This window comes from Theropithecus gelada, chromosome 7a (genome assembly GCF_003255815.1).
Source record: "Theropithecus gelada isolate Dixy chromosome 7a, Tgel_1.0, whole genome shotgun sequence".
NCBI classification, from domain to species: domain Eukaryota; kingdom Metazoa; phylum Chordata; class Mammalia; order Primates; family Cercopithecidae; genus Theropithecus; species Theropithecus gelada.
Window position 1 is genome coordinate 3605097 of NC_037674.1, and position 15463 is coordinate 3620559.

The following is a 15463-nucleotide window of genomic DNA, read 5'->3' on the forward strand; positions in this document are numbered from 1 at the left end:
AGAAACAGGCCCACGTCCACTGGTCACCATGTCAATGTCATTCTTTCCCATGGGGCAACTCGTATCTCTGCTTCTCCTTGGACTCTAGGACTGACCTCCATCTCCATATTCATACCACTACTCTGCTGGGAAGACCAGAAGTGACCCAGGGCCATGGACACCATCCTGACACTCACTTGCCCAGAGACATGCCCTCAAAGACCCATTCATACCTTACCTATGTCACTCCATGGACACCTACAAGTGTCTGTGGCCTAACAACTGCACATGCCCATTGCTGCATCTATTTGTGGCTGTGCACACGAGTGTGCATGAGTGTGAGTGTCTCTGTGTGGATGTGTCCCCCTCATGCACATGTGTTTCCCACCACCCCAGCAGGCAGTCACAGTCTGCAGCCTCCAGACCGGAACCAACCCCACAAAACCAAAGGCTCAAGACCCAGGCCTTCAATCAATAGCATGTGAACTTTGACTTCAAGGCCATGAGGAAAGAGGTCCAAGGTCCCTTGCCTAACAGCCACTACCCCGGGCATGAACACATTCTCCTCCTCACAAAGCATCTTATGTCATGACCAGACACTGTCTCTGGCCCCTTTACCAGGTGAGGTGCACCTGATGGAAAACCAACTACAACCAGCACTGGAGGGCGCCTTTGCAATGGCCAGCACATGGCTCTGAAACACAGCATCAAGGCCAGAGGTAGTCTTCCCAACCTAGCCAAAGGACCTCAAGACACACACTTCCTTTCCTCCACTCAACCCATGTGCCCACACCATGCCCTCTGGACACCCAAAGAGAATGGCTGCATTTCCAAAAGGACGTCTCCACCTGACTCCCCAAGGACCAGGCAGACAGGACACACTGCCTGTAACACTGTCGTTGCATTGGATACACCCACAGAGTTTCCCTGCACTGACCTCTGAGACAACATCGCATCATGCAGCCAGTGTCACAGTACCACCCACCACCCCAACGCCAGCAAGTCAACACTGCATCAACAGCATCAGGTCTACGTGCATGCAGCTACTAAGAGAGCTGCAAGATGTACAACAACCAATCCTTTCCAATTTTCCTGTGCCAACTGTGTGCCCTTGAAAGTGGCATGGCTGTCCTGCCTGCTCTGTGACTTCAAACCAGCTACGGGAGCTGAAATGCTTCATCACGCCTAGGGAGCAGCGGAGTCCAACACTAGAACATCACCAGCACACAGAGGTATGGAGACATGCCAAGTCAAGAGACTCGTTGTGGCAATGCCCCTGGGATTGCAAATGCACTGCTCGGTATGCACACAGACCATGAATAGCCCCATGCATGACTGGGGCCCACATGAGAGTCCAGGGCCAGGGCACATTCGCTCTGGACATATTTGGGATGGAAAGCGGGAATGATACAGAGCAGTATTTGCTCACAAGAGCAGCAGCAGGTGGGGCCGCCCGACAATGCAGGCCAACAGACCATTTCCAGGAAGATGTGCACAACGGTGGAGCCCACTACTTGGCTGGGAAGACCAGAAGTGACCGAGGGCCATGGACACCATCCTGACACTCATTTGCCCGGAAAAATGCCCTCAAAGACCTGCCCTGGCTAACCTGTCGTCCACCAGAGAAATCCATGGAAAGCCCATCGCTGCCAAATTAAAACCCAATGAAGCTGATGACACTCACATCCATGAGAGCCCTCTAGCACCTTTTCTCTTGGATACCATCCAGTCTACACCTTCACCACCAAAGCACACGTCTCATGGCTCGGGAAGCAAAGAAATATGTGCTGGGGGGACACTTTGACCAACACTGGTGGAAGAGCTGAAGAGCCACTGGCTGTCTCCCGTGGCACCCATTGCTATGCATTCTCCATCACTGCCCTTGGCAACTCCCCTGTCCTCAGCTAACCAGAAATCAAGAACAAGGTCTGCCCGAGGCCCAGGCCTTGTGCTTTCCTTGGTAGCAAAACTGAGACCTTGCCCTCTGCACGGAGACTCCAGCCATAAGGTCCAGGCCTCCCTTCCTGAAAGCTCACCAGGCTGAGGTCAGCCGCACACTCCCCTAGGATCGCGACATTTCTCCCCTCTTCCATGGCCGCTGCGCCATCACAGAGCAGCCAGTGCCCCCACGAATCTCCCACTCATGTACCTCACACAGACGGAATGTTCCTATTGTGCCTGTGACGTGAGACTTTCATCTGTGGACGCCCTGGGTGGTAGAACCTATGGGAATCAGTGGAAGTTGTCCCTCACTCCTACAGTCCCCAGGGGAGGCAACGTGCTGGACCTCAGATCCGATGAGAACGACGGTATGAGTTCTCACTCATTTTGTTCAGCTTTTCCAAGGAATGTTTTTTTGGGGGACTCATCATCGATCCAAGCACGTTTGAAAAGGCAGGATGTTTGACACCACAGGCTGGGCAGTGGGCGAGCCGATGACATTAAAGAACTTCGGCACCCTGGGGAAGCCAGAGCTGCACCACTGACCAACCGGCACAGACCATCCACTCTGGGAGTGGAACTCACCATGCTATTAATGGCCTGCTGAGAAACTGTTCCTTGCAGGTCTCGGAAATTCTAAAGCCACTGTCTCTCATCACACGGGGCAGAAAAATGCTTACCGTCCTGAGCCACCCGCCAGCACGGGGTGCACAGTGGATGCCAGGCCACACGGAATCCACGTGGGCCTATGTTGCTCAGAAGCATCGACCATCTTCCCTGACAGCAGGCAGCGGACCTCCCACGGCAACTGTCCCTGAGAAGTGTAAACAAATCAAATGCATGCTTGAGAAACAGGCCCAGGTTCACTGGACACTTCAATGCCATTCTTTCCCACAGAGCAACTCACACACCTGCTTCTCCTTGGCCTCCACGGCTGACCTCCATCTCCATGAATATACCTTACCCGTGTCACTCTGTGGACACCTAAAAGCATGTGTGGCCAGAACCACTGCACGTGCACACTGCTGCATCTATTAGCCTATGACTGTGCCTGTGTGTGTGTGTGGGATAGAGTGTGAGTATGAGTGTGAGTGTATGAGAGTGTGTGTGTGTATGTGTGAGAATGTTAGTTGAAATGGGTGTATGTTTGTCTCCCTAATGCACCCGTGGGTGCCAACACCACAATGGGCAGTTATAGTTTGCAGCCTCCAGACCTGATCCACCCAGCAACCTGATGGCTCAAGACCCACGCCTTCAAACAGTGGGATGTGAACTTTGACCTTGGGGCCATGTGGAAACAGGTCACAGGTCTCTCACCTAGCAGCCACCACCTCTGGCAGGAGTACAGGCTACTCCTCTTCCTCATGGGAATGCTGATGTCATCACAAGACACTGTCTCTGACCACTCTCTTAGGTGAGGTGCAACCTGGTGCAAAACCAACCACAACCAGCTCCAGAGGGGACCTTTGCAAAGTCCAGCACATTGGTCTGAAACTCAGCATTAAGGCCAGAGGCAAAACTAGCAACCCAGCCACAGGCCCTCAAGATACACGCCTCCTCCCCTCCACTCAGTCCATGTGCCCACACTGTGCCCTCAGGACACCCAAAGAAAATGGCTGCTTTTCCAACAGGACGTCCCTACCTGAACCACAAGGACCAGGTTGACAGGACACACCGCCTGTCATCATTCTTGCATTGGACACGCCCACAGGGCATCCCTGCACTGACCTCAGAAGCAATGACCCATCATGCAGCCAATCTGACCGCACTACTACCCACCCCAACACTGGCAAGTCAACACTGTATCAACACCACCCGGTCCACATGCATGCAGCTACTAAGTGAGCTGTGAGCTGTAGAAGCACCAATCCATTCCAACTTTCCTAAGCCAACCATGTGCCCTTGAAAGTAGCATGGCTGTCATGGCTGCACTGTGAATTCAAACTGGTTAAGGGAGCTAAAATGCTTCATCATGCATAGGGCATAGCGGAATCCAACACTGGAACATCGTCAACATGCAGAGGCATGGAGACATCCAAAGTCAAGAGACTTTCTGTGGCAACACCCGGAATGGACACAGACCTCCATGGACAGGCCCACACGTGACTGGAGACCACAGGACGGTACTCGGCCTGGGCCAGGGCACATTCCCTCTGGACGCCTTTGGGACGGATGCTGCTTTCAAAGTGAAAAAAAGGATTAAGAGCAGCATTTGCTCACACGAGCTGCAGCAAGTGGGGCGCCTGGCAATGGCAGGCCAAGAGACCATTTCCAGGAAGATGTACACAACTGTGGAGCCCATAACTCTGCCAGGAAGATCGGAGTGACCCAGGGCCACAGGGAGCAGCCCAAATCTCACACACCTGGCAACTTTCCTTGAAGACCCCTGCTGCCCAATCTGTCACCCATCAGAGAAATACACAGAAAGTCCAGCACACAGACAGCCCAAGACCACTGATGACACACACCTGTCCACGTGAGCCCCCTACCACCTTTTCTCTGGAATACCAGAGAATACGTCCTACCCAGGTCTCCACAACACCACCAGCATCTCACAGTTCAGGAGGCAAAGAAATCCATGCTGGGGTGACCCTGAGACCAATGCTGGGGGGAGGGTCAAAGAGGCTTTGGCCATCTGCTGCAACACCCATTGCTCTGCACTCTCCCCCATCACCCTTGGCACTTCCCTGTCCTCAGCTAACTGAAAAGCAAGATCAAGGTCTGCCTAAGGCTAGGACCTCATGCTCTCCATAGTAGGGGGACCAAGACCCTCTCCTGTGTGTGAGGATGGCTGACACAAGGTCCAGGTCTCCCCTCCTGGCAGCTCACCAGGCCCAGGTATGCCACACACTCCTCTAGGCCTGCGATTTTTCTGTCCGCTTCCACAGCCACCACGCCATCACACAGCAGCCAGTCCCTCCACAACTCTCCTAATCGTGTACCTCACACAAAGGGAATGTTCCTAATGTGTGTGTAATGGGAGACATTTACTTGCAGACGGCCTGGGTGGTGGAACCTACAGGGACTAGCGGAAGCTGTCCCTCACTCCAATAGTCTCTGCTAGAGGCAAGTGCTGGACCTCAGTTCCGATGAGAACGACGGTATGAGTTCTCACTCATTTTGTTCAGCTTTTCCAAGGAATGTTTTTATGGGGGACTCATCATCGATCCAAGCACATTTGAAGAGGCAGGATGTTTGACACCATGCCATTAGTGGCCTTGTGAGAAACAGCTCATGGTGGGTCTTGGAAATCCAAAAGACACCCTCACTCAGCACATGGGGCAGAGAAATGCTTACCATCCTGAGCAATCCACCAGCACAAGGTGCACCCAGGAAGCCAGGCCACACTGACTCCAGGACTCTGCAGGGCCTTTGTGGCTCAAAAGAATTGACCATCTTCCTTCCAGCAGGCGGCGGGCCTCCCATGGCAACTGCCCCTGAGAAGTGTAAACAAATCAAATACACACTTGAGAAACAGGCCCAGTTCCACTGGTCAAAACTTCAGTGCCATTCGTTCATGCGTGGCAACTTGCACGTCTTCCTTCTGTTGGCCTCCATGAGTGACCTCTGTTTCCATGATTGTACCTTACTAGTGGCACTCTGCAAACACTTCGGAGCTGCGTGTGGTGCCAGAATGACCACACACACCCATTGCTCAGTGGCTATGTGCATGCGTGTGTGTGTGTGTGTGTGTGTGTGTGTGTGTGTGTGTCTCCCTCACGCACATGTGTTTTCCAACACATGAGTTTACCAACATGGCAACATGTAGTCAGAGTCTGTGGCCTCCAGGCCTGAGCCCCCATCAACCGGACAATTCAAGACCAAGACCTTCAATCAACAGGATGTAAACTCTGACCTTGGGCCATGCAGACATAGGCCCAAGGTCCCTCACATAACAGCCACCATCCCTAGCCTGAGCACAAGCTCCTCCTCACAGGGCATCTGATGTCCTGACCAGACACCATCTCTGGCAGCACTCCCAGGAAAGGTGCACCTGGCACAAAACCAATCACAACCAGCACTGGAGCATGCCTTTGCAACGGCCAGGACGTGACTCTGAAACTCGGCATCAAGGCCAGAGGCAGTCTGCCCAATCTAGGCAAACGACCTCAAGACATGGGCTTCCTCTCCTTCACTCAGTCAATGTAGCTGCATCATGCCCCTCAGGACACCTGAAGGGAATGGCTGCTTTTCCCACAGGACGTCCCTGCCTAACGCGCCAAGGACCAGGCAGACAGGACACATGGCCTCCCATCATCCTTGCATTGATCACACTCAAAGGCCTTCCTTGCACCGACCTCCAAGGCAACATCCCACTACGCAGCCACCTTGGATGCAGTACCATCCTCCCCAACACCTGCTAGTCAACACCGTCTGACAACCACCACCAAGTCTATATGCACGTGGCTACTAAGTGAGCTGCGAGCCACAGAATGACCAATCCTTCCCAACTTTCCTAAGCCATTGGCATGCCCTTCAACATGGCATGACTGTTCTGGCTGCGCTGAGACTAATGGGGTTGAAACACTTCATCACGCCTAGGGCATAGCTAAATTCAACACTTGAATATCACCAACGTGCAGAGGAGTGGAAGCATCTCAAGTCAAGGGACCCTCCATGGAAGGCACCTGGGATGAAATACGCATTGTTTGGAATGCACATGGACCTCCATGGACAGCTCCAAGTGTGACGGAATCCCACAGGAGAGTTCCGAGCAAGGGCCAGGGCCAGGGCACGTTCCCTCTGAAAGTCTTCGGGATGGAAGTTGCTTTCAAAGCAGGAAGTAAGATCCACAGCAGTTATTTCATCACATGAGTTGCAGCGTGTAGGGCTGCACGGCAATGGTGGGCCAAGAGACCATTTCCAGGAAGATGCGCACAACGGTGGAGCCCTCTACTCTCCCAAGAAGACCGGAAGTGACCCAGGGCAACGGGATACAGCTCGACCCTCATGCTCCTTGGATCTGCCCTTGAAAACACCACGGGCTGACCTGTCATCCACAAGAGAAATCCATGGAAAGCCCATCACTGCCAAATGACAGCCCAAGAACACTGATGACACACATGTCCATGTGAGCCCTCTACCACCTTTGCTCTGAGGTACTGTCCTGCCCAGGCTCAGCCACCACACCATGGGCAACTCATGGCTCAGGAGGCAAAGAAATCCCTGCCGGGGGGTCCCTGTAACCAGCACTAGGGGGAGGGCCAAAGAGGCTTTGGTTGTCTGCCACAACACCCATTGCTCTCCATTGTCCCCCATCACTTTGGCACTCCCCTCTCCTCAGATAACTGAAAATCGAGACCAAGGTCTGTCTGAGGTCTGGGCCTTTTGCTCTCCTTGGCATAAAAACAAAGACCCAGTCCTCTGCGTAGAGACGCCCATCGGGAGGTCAGGGTCTCCCTTCCTGGGAGCTCACTAAGCCCAGATCAGTTGCACATGATCCTAGGTCTGCAATTCTACCCACTTCTACAGCCACCATGACATCACAGAGCAGCCGATTCCTCCATGACTCTTCTACTCGTGTTCCTCACACATACGGAATGTTCCTATTGTGCCTGTGATGTGAGACTTTCATCCGTGGACGCCCTGGGTGGTGGAACCTATGGGAACCAGTGGAAGTTGTCCCTCGCTCCTACAGTCCCCGGGGGAGGCAATGTGCTGGACCTCAGATCCGATGAGAACGACGGTATGAGTTCTCACTCATTTTGTTCAGCTTTTCCAAGGAATGTTTTTATAGGGGACTCATCATCGATCCAAGCACATTCGAAGGGGCAGGACGTTTGACATCACAGGCTGGGCAGTGGGTGAGCCGATGACACCTTCGGCCTCCTGGGGAACCCAGAGCCACACCACTGAACAATGGGCACAGACCATCGACTCTGGGAGTGGAACTCACCATGCCATTAGTAGCCTGCTGAGAAACAGTTCTTTGCAGGTACCAGAAATTCAAAAGACACCTCTGCACACAGGGCAGAGGAATGCTTACCATCCTGAGCCATCCACCAGCAGGGGGCGCACCGTGGATGCTAAGCCACACCAGCTCCAGGACTTTGGGGGCCTTTGTGGCTGAGAAGAACTGACCATGTTCATTGCCAGCATACGGCGGGTGTCCCATGATAACTGCCCCTGAGAAGTGTAAAGAAATCAAATGCACGCTTGAGAAATGGGTCCAGGTTCACTGGTCGCTTCAACGCCACCCTTTTCCACAGAGCAACTCACATGCCCACTTCTCCTTGGCCTCCATGATGGACCTCCATCTTTATAAACATACCTGACAGTGTCACTTTCTAGACACTTGGGAAGCATGTGTGGCCAGAACGACCACATGTACCTGTTGCTGCGTCTATTTGCCTGTGGTTGTACATGACTGTGTGTGTGACAGTGTGAGCGTGTGTGTTTCCTGCATGCACATGTGTTTCCCACACCACAACAGGAAGTCATAGTCTACAGCCTCCAGACCTGAAGCCCCTGCAACCCAAAGGCTCAAAACCAAGGTCTTCAATCAGTAGGATGCAAACTTTGACTTCAGGGCCATGAGGACATAGGCCTGAGGTCCCTCACCTACCAGCCACCACCCCTGGAGTGAGCACACTCTCCTCCTCATGGGGCACCTGATGTTGTGACCTGACACTGTCTCTGGCCACACTCCCAGGTGAGGCTCATGTGACGAAAAACCAACCACAACCAGCACTTGAGGGCGCCTTCTCAATGACGAACCCATCAGTCTGAAAATGGCATCAGGCCAGAGCCAATCTTCCCAACCTAGCCAAAGGATCTCAAGATGCGGGCTTCCTCCCTTCCACTCAGTCCACATGCCTGCACTGCGCCTTCAGGACACTCGAAGGGAATGGCTGCTCTCCAACAGGACGTCCCCGCCCAAGGACCAGGCTGACACGACACACTGCCTTCCATTGTCCTTGCATTGGTTACATCCACAGGGCTTAAACTCTGAGGTAACATCCCATCATGCAGCCAACTTGACTGCACTACCACCCACCCCAACTCCTGCAACTCTACACTACCTCAGCACCATCACCAGATCTACATGTACACGGCTACTCATAAGGTGCAATCTGCAGAACCACTAATCCCTTCCAACATTTCTAATGCAGTCATGGGCCCCTCAATATGATATGGGTGTCCTGGCTGCACTGTGACCTCAAACTGTTTGAGGGAGCTGAAATGCTTCATCACCCTTACGGTGTAGCAGAATGCAACACTGGAACATTACCAACACGGGAGGTGCAGGGGCATCCCAAGTCAAGGAACTCTCTATGGCAGGCACCTGGAATGGTATACATGTTGCCTGGAATGTACCTGATCTCCATGGATAGCCCCATGTGTGACCGATGCCCACAGAAGAGTTCTGGGCCAGGGCCAGGGCACAGGACGCCTTCAGGATAGAAGCTGCTTTCAAAGTGGGAAAGACGATCCAGAGCCATACTTGCTCACACGAGCTGCAGCAGGTGGGGCTGCCCAGCAATGGCAAGCCAAGAGACCATTTCCAGGAAGATGTGCACAATGGTGGACCCACTACAATGTCAGGAAGATGAGAAGTGACTGAGGGCCAGGGGCACGAGTCTGACCCTCATATTCCCTGGGACCTGTCCTCTAAGATCGCTGCTGGCCAACTTGTCATCCACCAGAGAAGTAAATGGAAAGCCCATGACTGCTGAAAAACAGCGCAACAATGCTGATGACACACATGTCCACATGAGCCCCCTACCACCTCCTCTGTGGGGTACCTTCCAGTCCAGGCTTCCACCATGGCACCAGGGGCATCTCATGGTTCAGGGGATGAAGAAATCCCTGCTGGGGGGCCTCCATGACCGGATGCTGGGTGGAGGGCCAAAGCAGCTTTGGCTATCTGTCACAACACCCTTTGTTAATACACTGTCCCCCATCATCCTTGACACTCGCTTGTCCTCAGCAAACCAAAAATCAGGACCAACATCTGCCTGAGACATGGGCCTTGTGCTCTCCCTGGCAACAAAACAAGGACTCAGTCCTCTGCTCAGAGATGTCCGCCATGAGGTCCAGGTTACCCTTCTGAAGAGCTCAACAAGCCAACATCAGGCACACACTACCCTAGGCCTGCAATATTTCCATCCCTTCCACAGCTACTGCACCACCACAGAGCAGTCGCTCCCCCCAGGACTCTCCCACCCGTGTACCTCACACAAAGGGAATGTTCGTAACCTCTGTGTGATGGGAGCCTCTGTGTGATGATGCCCTGGGTGGTGGAACCTATGGGAATCAGTGGAAGCTGTCCCTCGCTCCTACAGTCCCTGGGGAAGCCAATGTGCTGGACCTCAGATCCGATGAGAACGACGGTATGAGTTCTCACTCATTTTGTTCAGCTTTTCCAAGGAATGTTTTTATTGGGGACTCATCATCGATCCAAGCACATTTGAAGAGGCAGGACGTTTGACACCACAGGCCGAGCAGTGGGTGAGCCAATGACGTTAAAGACCTTCGGCCCCCATAAAGCCGTGCCACTGAGCAATGAGTGCAGATCATCCACTCTAGGAGAGGAAGTCGCCATGCCATTAGTGGTTAGCCGAGAACCTGCTCCTTGTGCGTCTTGGAAATCCAAAAGACACCCTCACTCAGCATGCAGGGCAGAGAAATGCTTACCATCCTGAGTTACCTGCCAGCACGTGGTGCACCGTGGATGCCAGGCCACATAAAATCCAGGACTCCATGTGGCCTTCGTTGCTCAGAGGAATGGAGTGTCTTCCTTCCAGCAGTTACACCACGCCTCCCACAGCAATTGCCTCTGAGAAGTGTAAAGAAACCAAATAACACACTTGAGAAATGGGCCCAGGTCCACTGGTCAACACTTCAATCCCACTCTTTCCTGCGGGGTAGCGCGCACACCTGTTATTCCCCTGGCTTCCACGATACTTTACACGTGTTACTCTGTGGATAACTAAAAGCATGTGTGGTCACACACGCCCACTGCTATGTGTATTTGCCTGTGGTTCGGCATGCCTGTGTGCGTGTGCGTGTGTGTGTGTGTGTATATGAATGTATGTGTGTATATGAATGTATGTGTGTGTGTCTCCCTCACCACATGTGTTCCTGACACATGTGTTTCCCAACACAGCAATAGGCAGTCATAGTCTGCAGCCTCCTGGCCTGACAACCCACCAACCCGACAGCTGAAGGACTTCAATCAGTAGGATGTAAATTTTGACATGGAAGTCATGCGGACATATAGGCCTGAGGTGGCTCGCCTACCAGCCACCTCCCCTGGTGTGAATACATGCTCCTCCTCATGGGACATCTGATGTCCTGAGCAGACACTCAGCCCTCTCAGGTGAGGCATACATGGTGGAAAACCAATCACAACCTGCGCTGGAGGGCGACTTTGCAATGGCCAGCACATCGGTCTGAAACTCAGCGTCAAGGCCAGAGGTGGTCTTCCCAACCTAGCCAAAGGACCTCAAGACACAGGCTTCCTCCCTCCACTCAGTCCATGTGCCTGCACCATGCCCTCTGGACATACAAAGGGAATGGCTGCTTTCCCAACAGGACGTTCCCCAATCGATGTCCCAAGGACCAGGCAGACAGGACACACTGTCTTTCATTTTCCTTGCATTGGACACACCCACAGGGCTACCCTGTACTGACCTCTGAGGCAACATCCCATCATGCCACCAACTTGACTGCACTACTGCCTGCCGCAATGCCTGAAAGTCAACACTGCCTGAGCACCACCACTGGGTCTACATGCAGGCAGCTAGTGAGTGAGCTGCGAGCTCAGAACCACCCATCCTTTCCAACATTCCTAAGTCATCCGCATGCCCTTCAACATGGCATGGATGTCCTGGCTGCACTGAGACTTCAAACCAGTTAAGGGAGCCAAAACAGTTCATCACCCCTAGGGTGTAGTGGAGTCCAACACTTAAATATTGCCAACATGCAGAGGTGCAAGGCATCCCAAGTCAAAGGACTCTGTGGCAGCACCCCTGGGATTGCACACGCGTTGCATGGAATGCATAGACCTCCTTGGATAGCCCCAAGTATGACTGGTGCCCACGGCAGAGATTTGGGCCAGAGCCAGGGCAGGGCATATTCACTCCGGACCTTCAGGACGGAAGCTGCTTTACAAGCAGAAAAGAGGATCCAGAGCAGTATTTGCTCACATGAGCTGCAGCAGGTGGAGCTGCCCAACGATGGTGGGCCAAGAGACCATTTATAGGAAGATATGTACAATGGAGGAGCCCATTACTCTCCCGGGAAGGCTGGAAGTGATCCAGGGCCACAGACACCAACTTAATCCTCATGCTCCCTAGGATCTGGCCTCAAAGACCTCTGCCGGCCAACCTGTCATCCACCAGAAAAATCCATGGAAAGTCCATCACCGCCAAAAGACAGCCCAAGTCTGCTAATGACACTCATGTCCATGTGAGCCCTCTATCACCTTTTCTCTGGAGTACCTTCCTGCTCAAGACTCCACCATTGCACCACAGGCATCTCACAGCTCAGGAGGCAAAGAAATCCCTTCCAGGGGGGCTCCTGTAACCGATGCTGCAGGGTGGGCTGAAGAGGCTTTCACTGTCTGCCAAGACACTGCTCTGCACTCTCCCCTATCATCTTGGCACTCCCCTGTCCTCAACTAATCAAAAATCAAGACCAAGGTCTGCCTGAGGTCTGGGCCTTGGACTCTCCTCCACATGAAAACAGACACCAGGCCTTCTGCACTGAGATGACCACTGTGAAGTCTGGGTCTTCCTTCTTCCTTCTGGGAGCTTACCAGCAGCACACTCCCCTACGCTGGCAACATTTCTGCCTGCTTCCACGGCCACCACGCCATCACAGAGCGGCCGAATGCCCCATGACTCTCCCACCCATGTACCTCACACAGAGGGAATGTTCCTAATGTGCCTGTGACATGAGACTTTTGTCTGCGGATGCCCTGGGTGGTGGAACCTATGGGAACCAGTGGAAGTTGTCCCTCGCTCCTACAGTCCCCGGGGGAGGCAACGTGCTGGACCTCAGATCCGATGAGAACGACGGTATGAGTTCTCACTCATTTTGTTCAGCTTTTCCAAGGAATGATTTTTGGGGGACTCATCATCGATCCAAGCACATTCAAAGGGGCAGGACGTTTGACACCACAGGCCGGGAAGGAGCGAGTTGATGACCTTAAAGACATTCAGCATGCTGGGGAAGCCTGAGCCACACCACTGAGCAATGGGCACAGACCATCCACTCTAGGAGTGGAACTCGTCATGCCATTTGCTGCTGAGAAACAGCTCCTTGAAGGTCTAGGACATCCAAAAGCCACCCTCATTCAGCACGTGGAGCAGAGAAACGCTTACCATATTGAGCCATCCACCAGCATTGGGTGCACCATGGACGCCAGGCCACAGTGACTGCAGGACTCTGCAGGGCCTCCATTGCTCAGAAGAATCAACCATCTTCCTTGCGAGCAGGCGGTGGGCCTCCCAAGGCAACTTCTCCAGGGAATTGTAAAGAAATCAAATATACACTTGAGAAACAGGCCCAGGTACACTGCTCACCACTTCCATGCCATTCTCTCCCGCGGGTCAACTAGTGCAACTGCTTGTCCTTGGCCTCCATGATTGATCTCCAACTTTATGAATATACCTTACCCATGTCATTCTGTGGACACCTAGGGAGTATGTGTGGCCAGAACTACTGCACACGCCTGCTTCTGTGTCTATTTGCCTTTTTCTGTGGGCTCGTGTGTGTGTGTGTGTGTGTGTGTGTGAGAGACTGTGTGTGTGTGTGTTATTTTGAGTCTGTGTGTTGTTTCATTGTATATGTGTGTGTGTGTGTGTGTGTGTGTCCCTCCCTGGGGTGCACATATGTTTCCGAACACTGCAAAGGGCCATCATAGGCTGCAGCCTCCAGGCCTGACCCTGCGGCAACCCGACAGCTCAAGAATAAGGTCTTCAATCAGTAGGATGTGATCTCTGACGTCAGGCCATGCAGACATAGGTCTGAGGTCCCTCGCCTAACAGCCACCACTCCTGGTGCGAGCACACGCTCCTCCTCCTGGGGCTGCTGATGTCTGGAACTGACATTGTCTCTGGCCACTCTCCCAGGTGAGGTGTACTTAGTCGAAAACCAACCACAACTAGCACTGGAGAGTGCCATCACAACAGCCAGCCCGTCAGTCTGAAACTCGGCATCAAGCCCAAGGGCAGTCTTCCCCATGTAGCCAAGGCACCTCAAGACATGAGCTTCTTCCCCTCCACTCAGGCCTGGTGCCTGCACCATGCCCTCAGGACATCCGAAGTTAATGCCTCCTTTTATTACAGGATGATCCCTACAAGGACCAAGCAGACAGGACACATCACCTTCCATCACCCTTGCCCTGATCACATCCACAGGATTTTTATGCACTGACCTCCCAGGCAACGTCCCATCATGCCGCCAACTTGACGGCACTATCACTCACCCCAATGCCCTCAGGTGAACACCGCCTCAATACCACCACCAGGACTAATTAATATTGTCAAAATACCCACACTACCCAAAGTTATCTACTGATTCAGTATAATCCCCATCAAAATCACAATCACATTTTTCCACAAATAGAGAAAAAAATCGTACAATTTATCTGGATCCACAAGAGACCCGAAATGATTTCCAAGTATATAACAAAGCTATAGTAATTCAAAATACTAGAATACTGGCAAAAACCAGATACAATGTAATGGAAAAGAATGAAGAATGCAGAAATAAATCCATGTACTCCACTCAATGTATCTTTGACATGGGTGCTCAGAGCACGGTTTCTCTAACTAATCATATATGGCATACTGGATATCCACAAATTAAAAAAAAAAAAACAAAGGAAACTGTATCCTTACCTCACAACATACACAAAAATCAACTCAAAATAAATAAAGTATTTAAAGATACATCTTGACATTGTAAAACTAGAAGAAAATACATGGAAACCCTTCTTGTTTTTGTCAATCATTTTTTGAATATGACACTAAAAGTATAACCAACAAAAGCAAAAATACATAAAGAAAGACTACATCAAACCTAAAACATTTGTACACGAAAGGAAACAATCAACAGAATGAAACAGGAAATGCACAAAAAGAGAGAAATATTTGCATATCATATATCTCACAAGGCTTTCATATGCAGGATGGGCATGGTAATTCATGCCTAAAATGTCAACACTTTCGGGGGCCATGGTTTGAAGATTCCTTGAGCCTATGAGTTTGAAATCAGCCTGCGCAACACAGTGAGACCCCCCTGTGTCTACCAAAAAAAAAAAATTAAAAAACAATTAGCTAGATGTGTTGGCATGTGCCTGTGGTCCCAAGAGCATGAGGTGGGAGGCTCTCTAGCACCTGGGAAGTTGAGGATGCAGTGAGCCATGATTTTGGCAATGCTTTCCATGCTGAGCAACACAGCAAGATTTGTTTCAAAAAAGAAACGAAGGAAGGAAGGAAGGAAGGGAGGGGAGGGGAGAAAGGGAGTAAAGGAGGGGGAGAGGGAGGAGGAGGGGAGAGGGAGGAGGAGGGGAGAGGGAGGGGGAGGGGGG

The 15463-nt window shown here is 52.2% G+C and overlaps 5 non-coding genes across 5 annotated transcripts; all 5 read right to left on the reverse strand.

The window, feature by feature from the left end:
• Window positions 1-2262: 2262 nt before the first annotated feature.
• LOC112628160 lies at window positions 2263-2357 on the reverse strand. The gene has a single exon (XR_003120335.1). It is a non-coding gene; the product is annotated as a small nucleolar RNA SNORD116 (small nucleolar RNA).
• A 2638-nt stretch (window positions 2358-4995) lies between these two features.
• On the reverse strand, window positions 4996-5090 carry LOC112628159. The gene has a single exon (XR_003120334.1). It is a non-coding gene; the product is annotated as a small nucleolar RNA SNORD116 (small nucleolar RNA).
• A 2490-nt stretch (window positions 5091-7580) lies between these two features.
• Window positions 7581-7675, reverse strand: LOC112628162. Its single transcript, XR_003120337.1, has one exon. It is a non-coding gene; the product is annotated as a small nucleolar RNA SNORD116 (small nucleolar RNA).
• Window positions 7676-10227: 2552 nt separating this feature from the next.
• On the reverse strand, window positions 10228-10322 carry LOC112628164. Its single transcript, XR_003120339.1, has one exon. It is a non-coding gene; the product is annotated as a small nucleolar RNA SNORD116 (small nucleolar RNA).
• Window positions 10323-12918: 2596 nt separating this feature from the next.
• On the reverse strand, window positions 12919-13012 carry LOC112628166. The gene has a single exon (XR_003120340.1). It is a non-coding gene; the product is annotated as a small nucleolar RNA SNORD116 (small nucleolar RNA).
• Between the last annotated feature and the right edge of the window lie 2451 nt (window positions 13013-15463).